Genomic DNA, 11,591 nt, shown 5'->3' on the forward strand with positions numbered 1-11,591 from the left:
ACAGAATAGCTGAATATGTTGATATTCTTTCCAAAACATTCCTTGTCATTTTTATCCATAATTTTTGGAGGACATGCAATTCCTGAGAATTAAAAACAAAATTGGGACCGTGACATTTAAGATACCTGGAACCTAAAACTCACTGTGTGTGGCAAACTTTTCATAATTCAGTTATTGCCTTGCCTGAGATAGGTGAACTCATTTGAGCCATTTCAAGTAGGATTCTGTGCACATCGTGATCTCAAAATTGCTCTATTAAAAGTATATAACGGGGCCGGCCCGGTGGCGCAAGCGGTTAAGTGCGCGCGTTCCGCTGCGGCGGCCCGGGGTTCGCTGGTTCGGATCCCGGGCGCGCACCGACGCACTGCTTGGTAAGCCATGCTGTGGCGGCGTCCCATATAAAGTGGAGGAAGATAGGCACCGATGTTAGCCCAGGGCCGTCTTCCTCAGCAAAAAAGGAGGAGGATTGGCGGATGTTAGCTCAGGGCTGATCTCCTCACAAAAAAAAAAAAAAAAAAAAAAAAAAAAAAAAAAAAAGTATATAACAACTCCATGACTACTGCTGACAGAGGTTGTCTTTCATTACTAGTCTGTGAGGACCTTTTGACAGGATGTGATCTGGGTGGCTGTGACACCTCATTGATCCATTTATAGTCTAACCTTGGTTGTTCTGTAACAGCTATGAATTGGTTTCCTTCTCATTTCTTCTAATAATCAGTCCAGGGATTTTTCTGAGACAGTTTTGGGTCTGATGAAAATCTGAGTGCTGATTTTGAGAATATTATAAACTACAGTGGAAATCTATCAATTTAAAAAAATTTAAATAAACAATTCCTATTGTTTGTTTATGTATTTTGTGAACATAAAGTTAATAGAGGTTATTGAAATTTTAGAGAAAATTAATCATTTCCCTGAAATACAATCTATTGCTGTTACACATAACATTGAATTTTTGAAATGATGATTCCATGTCTCAGTTGTATCATTGTAAAATGGGAATAGCAGCATCAGTATTATTCTTAGAATGTGTTGCTTAAAAACAATTATTAAATTATTACTACATATTACTCAGAATAAGTGTGATAATACTGATTGTCAGGTTGATCAAGATAGCAGGAAATATACTGTTGAGTTTCTAAACAAGAACCTTTATTAACATTAAGCCTGAATGTTATGCAGAGTTCTTTGTTAATTCCTGCTTGCAGTCCAAAGTTTGCCATCAAATGGGTTCTGTTTTTGCTACATAGATTTAAAAAGCAATTTTAAATTTGTATATTATATACACCAAATTATGAAACAAAAACTATTTAGGGGCCGGCCCGGTGGCGCAAGCGGTTAAGTGCGCGCGCTCCGCTGCGGCGGCCCGGGGTTCGCTGGTTCGGATCCCGGGCGCGCACCGATGCACTGCTTGGTAAGCCATGCTGTGGCGGCGTCCCATATAAAGTGGAGGAAGATAGGCACAGATGTTAGCCCAGGGCCGTCTTCCTCAGCAAAAAAAGAGGAGGATTGGCGGATGTTAGCTCAGGGCTGATCTCCTCACAAAAAAAAAAAAACTATTTAAATATGAGTTTTAACCATTATGAATTTTCTTGTGAATAGATTTTTTCCAACCATTTTTGTGAATAATAATAGGATAATTTGCAGAATACAAATTAAAGTTGAAGCATTTCAATTCTAACTATAGGAAGCATTGGGTTTTATTTTATGTAGGGAATAAAACATTCTTGGAAGGGAGACAGAAGTATAGATAGAAATAATATGATTTTGTGATTAATATGTTCTTATTTATCATTACACTGTCAGAAAACTCACTAATTTGTGATGTTATCAGAGGGCAGAATTGAATAGATTTACCTTCCAGAACTGAGGCATTTATTCCTATGGTGCTATGTTATAATTTGAGATTGATGTATTTTATAGTTCATATAACCAACAATTAGTATCTTGAAAACAATAGGAAATAAACATGTTTTGGTTGATTGGTCATAAGAATTCAAAGAATTAATAGCACCTAAATAGTTATTTCATCCCAATGTATCCATCTAGTCTGTGACCTGAATCATTTTGCTATTAGCTGAGGTTCATTTCTCAGAGTTTCTATACTCAATACAAAACTGGTTAATGTCCTACAGGACAATACAATTATAACTATTGGAGTTATCTTTTCTACTGAACAGAAATCTCCAGGTTAACACATAACTTCACAGTGTCAGGGTTCTAATCAATTAGTAAATAGCGAAGTCCAACATGAGTAAATTCTCAAAAGAATTAAATCATGTATGAGTGGGCTTGTTAAATAACATCCCAGTTTGACATTGAAAAGCTATTTTGTAGTCTTAATTTTCAACTTAGATAAATGTTATCAATACACTTAAACAACATTCATTGAACCTCTGCTCTATGTTAAGCATCAAATACTATGCCAAACATAGGCTGTATCCCTGCTTTCCAAGCAGTCACCAAAAAAGATGTGATGAAAGCCCCATAAATATACCATATATTATTTTCCACTTTAGAATTATGTTCTAGCAGGTATGAAAGAACATATAACAAACTAGAAACATTGCCTCGGCTGCTTTAAGAAGAATTCACAGAGTGGGAGACCCTTGATCAGATTTTTAAAGGAGAAAGAGGAGGCACCAAAAGGAGAAGAGATCGTTGCAGGCTGAAAGAAAAACCTGAGTAAAAAGTAGAGGGTCTGATGGGATATGTCTCATTCGGTATAATTCACACAGTTTAGAATGCCTGAAGCGCTTTTTTGTTGTTGTTGTTACTGGTATGAGACAGACATGTAGAGCAGCACTGAATCACAGAGCACCTACAGACTTTTCTAAGAAATTAATTTTTAGCCTGTAGGAAATGGGAAAAGAAGCAATTTAAGTAGAGTAGTGACAGAATCAGATTTGTGTTTGGTAAAAAGGCCTTGACAGAATTGTGGGAGATTGTCAGGGCAGTGAACAGACTGGAGGGCTGAAGACCAGCAGCATGTCGTTATTGTAATTTGCACAAGAGATAGTATGGCCATAAGACAGTCTCAGTTGAATGGGAGAGAATCAGAGACAGGAGACTTATGTTGAGAAGGAGAGAGGAAAATACAGAATGATTCCCAAGAAATTGCCTTGGGCAACTGGATAGGTGACAGTGTTATTTAATAAGATAGGAAATATATTAGGTTCAAATGAAAAAAGTAATGATTTATGTTTTGGACAAAAATTAGTTCAAGATGCATATGTAATGTCTAAGGGAAAATATTCAGTAGGCATTGGAAATATGGGAGTGGAACCTAGGAAATGGATCTGAAATATGTAGGTTTGAAGGTCATTAACATATTATTGATTCTTGTAGAGACCACTGGAAATACACGTGGATGAGACAAACTTTCGGAACTTGCTTCAAGGATGCAAGAGATTGTGGGCTAAAATTTAAGAAACTGAGATAGATAAAAGGAAAAGGATAAAGCTCCTTCTTGGATTCAGATTGTAGTCAGTGTAGAACAGTACACTGCAAACAAAATTAATTTCCGGATATATCATTTTACTCCTTGTGTGTTATCCAGGTAGTTAACAAATATTTGCTACACACTTAACATACCACAGACACTGTGTACAGTTCATGACATACAATATTGAGTTACAAAATTAAAAGCATGCTAGACAATATGTAAAATCACATAGGAAGAGGCAACTATGGAGTCTCATAACAGCTTATATTATAAGTTATGCACATAACACTACTGGTTGGGAAAAGTCAAGAGAACTTCAGAGGCTCAGAAAAGAGACAAGTTAGAAAGATCAGATTTCCTGGCTTGGTGCCTGGCTCAAAGACCCTATTTTATTAATTTCACTTAATTCTTTAAGAAAGCCTTAATCCAGGAGTTAAAGCAAAAATCCTCTCCTTGTTCAAACCATTTAGAGTTTACCGTATGTGAGGCATTGTTCTATGTGCTTCATAAATTGTTAATTTCATTCCATCTTCACAAAGATCCTGTGGAACAAGTACCATCATTTTTCCTAATTTACAGAAAGGAAAACAGTAACTGTCTTGGAAAAGGAGATAATATTCCTGATGATGTAGGAATTAAGTTTATATTACCTTATTTCCCTGCATAAGATGTAACCACGGTCTTAATAATTACTCAGCTTAGGCTCAGGACCAAATTCTCCATTAAAATATCCAAGGCATGACTTTTTCCTATTTGAATCCTTAGCACGCAGTTGCCTTATGCACAGTAGATACCACTAGATGCTAATGGCTACTAAATATAGACATGTTTTATGGCATATAAATATATACCTTGAGCAGGGTCCAGGTATTCAGAGTGCAACCAGTCACCAGAAGCATGACTCGGGGACAGAACAGGTAAGTCATGTTTGAACAGAAATGGTGACTAGACACATGGAAGAAAATCAACATTTATTGAGCAGTCACTTCGTTCTAAACATCCTCTTAGGAGAAAACTCTCACCTAAGATTTAGTAGAGAAAGTATATCCAATCCTAATTAATAGATGAAGAAACTATAGTTCAAATTGATTATATAACTTATTCAATGTTAGAGATGTCCTCATGCATCCAAAGTTGCTTGTCTTTCCACTGCCCCTTGCCACACTGCCAAATAGAACACATTCTGTCTGTAGCAGGTATCTATTAAGAGTTAAAGCCTGTTGATAACAAGTAGAGGATACATAATTTGACTTCCTTGATTAAGAAGGAGTTGTCTTAGTAATTATCACCGTACATGCTATCAGCAGGACACCTCCTCTCCGTTCTTTCTACTTGAGAGATTAAGGCGTGTGTCTACAGTTTACTTAAATCACCACTGGATGGTGATTGTGATTTAGGATGGATGGATAGATAGATATAGACATATAGATATATATCCTAAACCAATCCATAGAAAAGAAAAATAGCTTCTCGTCCATAATACATATATATACACACACACATACATTATGTACATATAAATATAAAATCAAGTGCATGCATACACACACACATATACATATATACATATATCAAGATGGACAGAGAGAAACAGAGAGGCAGAGGCAGAGACTTGCTTACCTTGTGTACCACTGAAAGGTACACAAGGTATTGTTAAATCTATTTCTGATTTAACAATAATGCAAAAGAACAATTCAGCCATGTGCAAATACTGCAAACATATTGCTAAGGTCAGTCAGCCCTGAGGTGATTTTCTGAGAAAGTGCTGATCATGTAAGTTAATACTGCTTGTGGAAAGCTTTAAGTTATGTACTCAATTTATTTTCAAGTTAAAAGCATCTACCCAAATGATCTGGAAGTCAAAACCCAGCGTATAGAGTAAATACCATTTTAATGGTTGTGAGGGTAGCATCAATTTTGACCTTCTTATCTGCACCATGGTATCCTAATAGCTGTGTCATCAGTTCAGGACTGAAGGAAAGCAAGCTTCTAACCTAGTCAGGGCCAGCCATAAGTCAGGGGTGTTAGAAGTCACAATTCCTCAACAACACTTCTTCTATAGGTTTTCATCCTGGTTGTCAACACCAGAGATACCAATGTGGTATCTCTGACTGGGAAAGAAAACTCTTGGGTAGCTTCACTTCATAAACTATACCTATCTGTAAATGAGACTCATTACTTTGAATTTTTCTATGTATATATTAGCAAACACACCATAACATGACTTACAACACTAGATGAACAAAAAATTTAAGCTATTGATTGAAAATAAAGAAAGATACTTGAACACAGAAGATCAGTTTAATTATTTTTAATTCATTTGACGAATAATAATAATCCTTAAGAGAAGAAAATCTCTGAGGCATAATTCTAAGAAAAGGATTGACTAGGTGACCTAGTAGATATTCTCTCTAACTTCTTAGATTTTGTGACAAATGTATAATTAAAATTATGTATAATTACATAATGTACAGTATAATTCAAATTATGTATAATTACAATTACATGTGTATAATTACAATTATGTATAATTACCAATTAAAATAACACTCGTTATTTTTGAGACACACATCAATGCAACTACATCAAATACTATTTTCTTTCATGGAAAAAGGGAAATGTATCTTAAATTTTTCAAGATTTCTTTCTATGCATTACGTTTGTTGAGTTAATAATAGGAAGTGAAAGTTTAGATGTGTATTTGGGAGGAGGAATTGTGATGTATCCAAAAATGAAGCAAACCCTCTCCATTTTTGGAATTAAAATTAAATAGTTTCCTTAATAGGTTCTAATCCTAATCCTAAGTACTTTTGTGAAAAATATACCTGTTTCAATATTTTCATGGTATATTTATAGAAAATATTAAAAGACAAATGTTCAGCATACATTTTATTAAATTTAATAAACAGTAGAATTATTGGGGCTTTCCATCTCTCACTTCGTATGTCTGACTTCTCTACTTCCACAAACTTGATTTAAATTATTGTCACATTTTATGGCTCAGGTCTATCCCCAGGGTTTGAAACAAAAAGAAAAATGTCTATTAATAAATGCTGCCTTTCCAAACCTTGGACAAAATGGGTGGCCTCATTGCTTGTACTTTGTTACCCAGGCCCACCCAGCCAACACAACCCACCTTACTCTCATGTGGCAATCTTTAAAGTTCAGATTATGACTATGCAATCTCGTAAGATGAGAATACTGAAAAAGTTGCCACCCTGGTCTTGTAAATGTTTTCACTCCTCAAAAATGTGTTCACATATGCAAAAAAAGATATGTATAAGTATGTTTGTAGCTGAATTGTCTTTAATACACCCAAACTGGAAATAGTTCGAAACGTCCATGTAGAGTGGAATACATAAATAAATGATTCATAAAATGGAATACTATTAAGCATGGCTAACAAACGAATTACAACATGGAGTAATTGCAAAACAAATGTTGAGTGGAAGAAGCTAGAAATAAAAGAATATAAAAAAATTAATCATGATATAAAGAACAACTGGTATCTTTGCTCAAGATTTATAAATGCTCAGACTTTCCTAACTCTTGCTTTTTTTTACCACAGCATAATCTCATTGAAAGATCCCTTTTCTTACTGTTTATTAAAGGCAGTCTACTTTTTTCATACTATTACACTTGTGGAATCTAACTGGGATTGGTTCTCAAATTTAATATGAAGGTGGGAATACAAGTGTTTAACGTGCTGTCTGTCTGAGTGGTGGGTTTCAAAGAGTATGCCATGTTTCCTGGAAGTCATTTCTTCCTTCCTTTCAATGCCACTACACAAAGGGAGGGAGGGAGGAAGGAACTGGCTAAGTCTGAACCCAGCCTAAGCTCATCAAGTTCTGTGCCCTCAGTGTATTACCCAGAGGGTAGATTACCCACTGTGTTACCCAGAGGGATACCATCTGTTAATAGCCTAAACTCAACTTTGCCCTTGTCCATCTCCTCCCTTTGATCAGGCAGAGAAGTACTTAAAGCCCAGAGGTAGTTCTGTCTTTTTTGTGGTAAACAATATTCTCCACCTTCTTTCTGCAATTATGATTTTGTGTCTTCTTGATTTTTCTCAATGTCCTACCAATCTTCTCAATGTGAATTGATCACCTGGTAGCATGCAGGCTCTCGTATTGAAATAACATCATCTTCCTATGACTGCATCTAAAACTCTCCCTGAATTAGGGGCACTGTGTGTCTTCCCTGATGTAAAGTAAAGTGGCTCTCTACACTCCAAAGCCAACGTTTCCATACATGTTCTATATCTCATTCCATTGACTTCTCTCATGGTCCTCATTATTTTGGTTCACTCTTATTTGACTGTAACTTCAGCTTCTGCCTCTCTGCTGGATTCACATTCAAACATGCCTTAGAAATGTCTATATATGTATGAAAAAAACACAAACAAAAATCTTCCTCTAACCCATATTTCTCTTTAATCCTGCACTCACCTGTTCTTTCTCTTTTCACTCTCTTTCACGGGAAAGTTTCTTAAATCTATGTTACAATTTATTGCAGTGTGGCTTCACCTTCAAGATCTTCACTCAAAGATGTTTTGCTAAGTCAGTAATGACTTCCATGTTGTCAAAACCTAATGACATTTTATAATCCACGTCTTATTAAAGACCTACTCACGTTCTACCCATGTGAGAAATCCTTGTTTTCTCTTGGCTTTAATAGCAGCCACATAATTTATGGAACCGGTATAAAATGAAAATGTGGAGTGCCTTGTTCATAATTTATTAAAAATTTCAAAATAGTGGACAAGAAAGCATTAAACCAAATGTGAGGTCCTGTGTGACTACAGATCACATATCCGTGAAGCCAGGCTTAGGTGGCATCAAATTCTCTCAATTTTCTCATATTTCATTGGTCATGTGTCAGTCTACCTTCCGAGTAGGTCTTGCTCAAGGTGACTTTTAGATTGTTGAGATATTTATGGCTAGAGTCTAGACTTCCTTTCAGTAGTAACTTTGCCATTTCTTGTGTTTCATATGCCAACTGTATGCCAATTACTTCAAAATTTACATAAGAAGAAGAATGACCTATGATTATCTCTATCCTTGCTCTGGAATTACAAATATTTGAGCAGTTTCATAAATTCTTAGAAAAAATAGTAGACAAAAATACATTTGAAGCAAATTTGAGATGAAAACAGATTCTGAAGATGTTTCTTTGGGAAATATTAACAGCTCAGCTGGGTATAAGCCTGACATAGGAAGCAATATCCAGAATATTGAACATTTACTTCTTTTCTAGAGGCCTGCTCCCAAAATAGTGTGTGTTTCTATCTGTATGACCGCAGAGATAAACTATCTTTCTTCTCTTGCTGTGAGACTTCTGCTTGGAAAGATACTTCGTATAGTAGATGATTTTTCTTAGGACTACCTTGGCCTCCAAAATATTCTTGACACCTTCCTTAAAATCACTTTTTGCATGATCTTAGTGCTTATGGAGGCCAATTATGAATCACTGACAGATATAGTACTATATACACATCAGATATTCTACTTGATACAGTAAGTTCCTATTTTGTTTGAAGATCTCACAACCACAATAACTGTATCCAGCAATATTTTCGTATCTCTCTTAATCTAGAAATGTAGTCAATGTGGTTTTGCTTAAGGATATAAGAGGGACGTTCACAGTTTAATGCTACTTAGTTTTCTCTTACTGTCCTTACATATGTCCTTCCAACATCAAACTCTTCTAGTCCCTCGATCTGGTGTACAGAATATATATTGAATTTTTCTTTTCCTCTTCTCTTTTACCTCCATCCTCGTGAAATCTATCATCTCCAACACAAACTATGCAATGTCTTCTTGACTAATGTTCTACTTTTACAGTCTTCCGCATAGCTGCCATTCTTCATAGATACTCTCTATAAGGAGAGCATTAATTTGAAAATGTAAATTGGGTCATGTTTCTTTTTGACAAAATCTTCATAGATGGTTTGTGATTGACTTTGGGAAAAAATGCAGGCCTCAGCTCAAATTTCATTTTGACAAACAGTTGTTGTGATCTAAATTATGACACTATTCATTTATTCAGCCACAGCACTGTTTTTCTTTGTTTCAGAGTACTACACATTTTAAAATGTATATATCAATTTTATATTTATTTGCATAATTATTTTTAAGTATTTTTTTCTATCACTTTATCCTCAGCATCTTGAAATGTCTGACACATAGTAGATCCTCAATAAATTGCAGTATGAATAAATTAATGAATAAAGCACACAACAAAACATATTTGTAATAACTTCCCTTTAAATGGAAAAAAAGCACAATTTTTTCCTTATTGTGATGGAAACACCCTAAGGTAACCTTAGTCACACCTTTACATAATATCCTCTCCTTGATTGCAGATGAGACTTGTGACTTGCTTCTAACCAATTAAATTTGACAAAGGTGGTGATGGGATGTCATTACCTTTATTCGTTTGTATTACATGACAAAAGCAATAGGATGTCACTCCCAAGATATGATTCGTTATATTAGCCTCTGTCTTAGCAGACAGGAGAGAAAGACTACTCATCTGACCTTGAAGAAGAAAATAAACAGCTATGTTGTGAACTGCTTGTGGAGAGGGTCAACTGGCAAGTAACTGCACTAGGACTGGAGGACCTGAGGGCGACCTACATTTGATAGACAGTAAAAAGCTGGACTCAAGTCATACAGCCAAAAGGCAATAGGTTCTGCCAACAACTGGAATGAGCTTTGTAGTGGATTCTTCCCCAGAGCCTCTCAAGAAACCAGCCCAGTAAACAGCTTGATTGCAACTTTGAAATACCCTGAGCAGAGGACCTAGCTTAGATATGCACCGATTCCTGGTCGAGCAAATTACGAGACAATTAATGTGGGTTGATCTAAGCCACTAAACTTGTTTGTTACAGAGGAATAGAAATCTAACATATTTATGTATGTCTACAAACAAATTGTTTTCTCCTCGTATTATTTAGTAGAAATTTTTGATACATATTGGCTGTGATGATTAATTTTATGTGTCAACTTGACTGAACCATAGCGTGCCCAGATATTTGATTGAACATCATTCTGAGTATTTCTGGAGAGTGTTTTTGGATGAGATAAACAGCTAAATTGGTAAAATGAGTAAAACGGATTGCCCTCTCTAATGTGGATGGGCCTCATCCAATCAATTGAAGACCTGAATAGGATAAAAAGGCTGACCTTCCCCTGAGTAGGGAGGTTTCTGGAATTGGCTCTCTAATCTGAATAGATTTAAAGATGCTAATGACCCTGTTTCCAGTAGAAAAGAGAGAAGTTATAGTCTGTGGTGTGATCTGACAATAGAGATAGGCAAAGTGTCATCATTGGATACTCTTAATCAACCACTTATAAGAAACCAGGAGCTAGATGACTATGCATGTGATACTTTTAATATTTTTGACAAACTCACAAGTGTAATGAAATTGTCTTTGCTCCTAATGTCACTGAAGAAAATGGTAAAAGACAAGGCTGAGCTCAGGGATTTGAATTCGCAGTTCAGGTGCTGTGTATGAAAGACCTGAAAGCTTCTGTGTGTGCCCTGAGGGAGGCTCCTATCTCCTGTGGCAGCAGGGCTGAGATTGCTGAAAATCAAACTCCTAATCTCATCCTGCAACTGGTTGATATACAATGCAAGTTGAACTCTTAGCTTCCTAGAGTGTCTACTGTTAAACTAAATACATTTACTGGTAAGGAATGGGATCCTGAAAGCTGGAATGTGCATGTGGAAAACCTTGATGCAGTTTGCAACAGTGAGCCCCTAATTCTGGTGAATCTTCTTTGACGGTAGAGGCAGCTTCTCCACTCCCCATAGAAGTGGGCTTTCCAGGAGCCGGCCCCATGGCGTAGCGGTTAAGTGTGCACGCTCTGCTGCTGGTGGCCCAGGTTCGGATCCCAGGCGCGCACCGATGCATCCCTCCTCAGGCCATGCCGTGGCAGCATCTCATATAAAGTGGAGGCAGATAGGCACAGACATTAGCCCTGGGCCTGCCTTCCTCAGCAAAAAGAGGAGGATTGGCATGGATGTTAGCTCCGGGCTGATCTTCCTCACACACAAAAAAAATTTAAAAAAAGAAGCGGCCTCTCTGCCCCTAAGGGGATTAACCCTGCATGGACTTAGGAAGCTATAATGGCCCCCTTTGGGG

Source organism: Diceros bicornis, chromosome 9 (genome assembly GCF_020826845.1).
Source record: "Diceros bicornis minor isolate mBicDic1 chromosome 9, mDicBic1.mat.cur, whole genome shotgun sequence".
Classification (NCBI taxonomy): domain Eukaryota; kingdom Metazoa; phylum Chordata; class Mammalia; order Perissodactyla; family Rhinocerotidae; genus Diceros; species Diceros bicornis.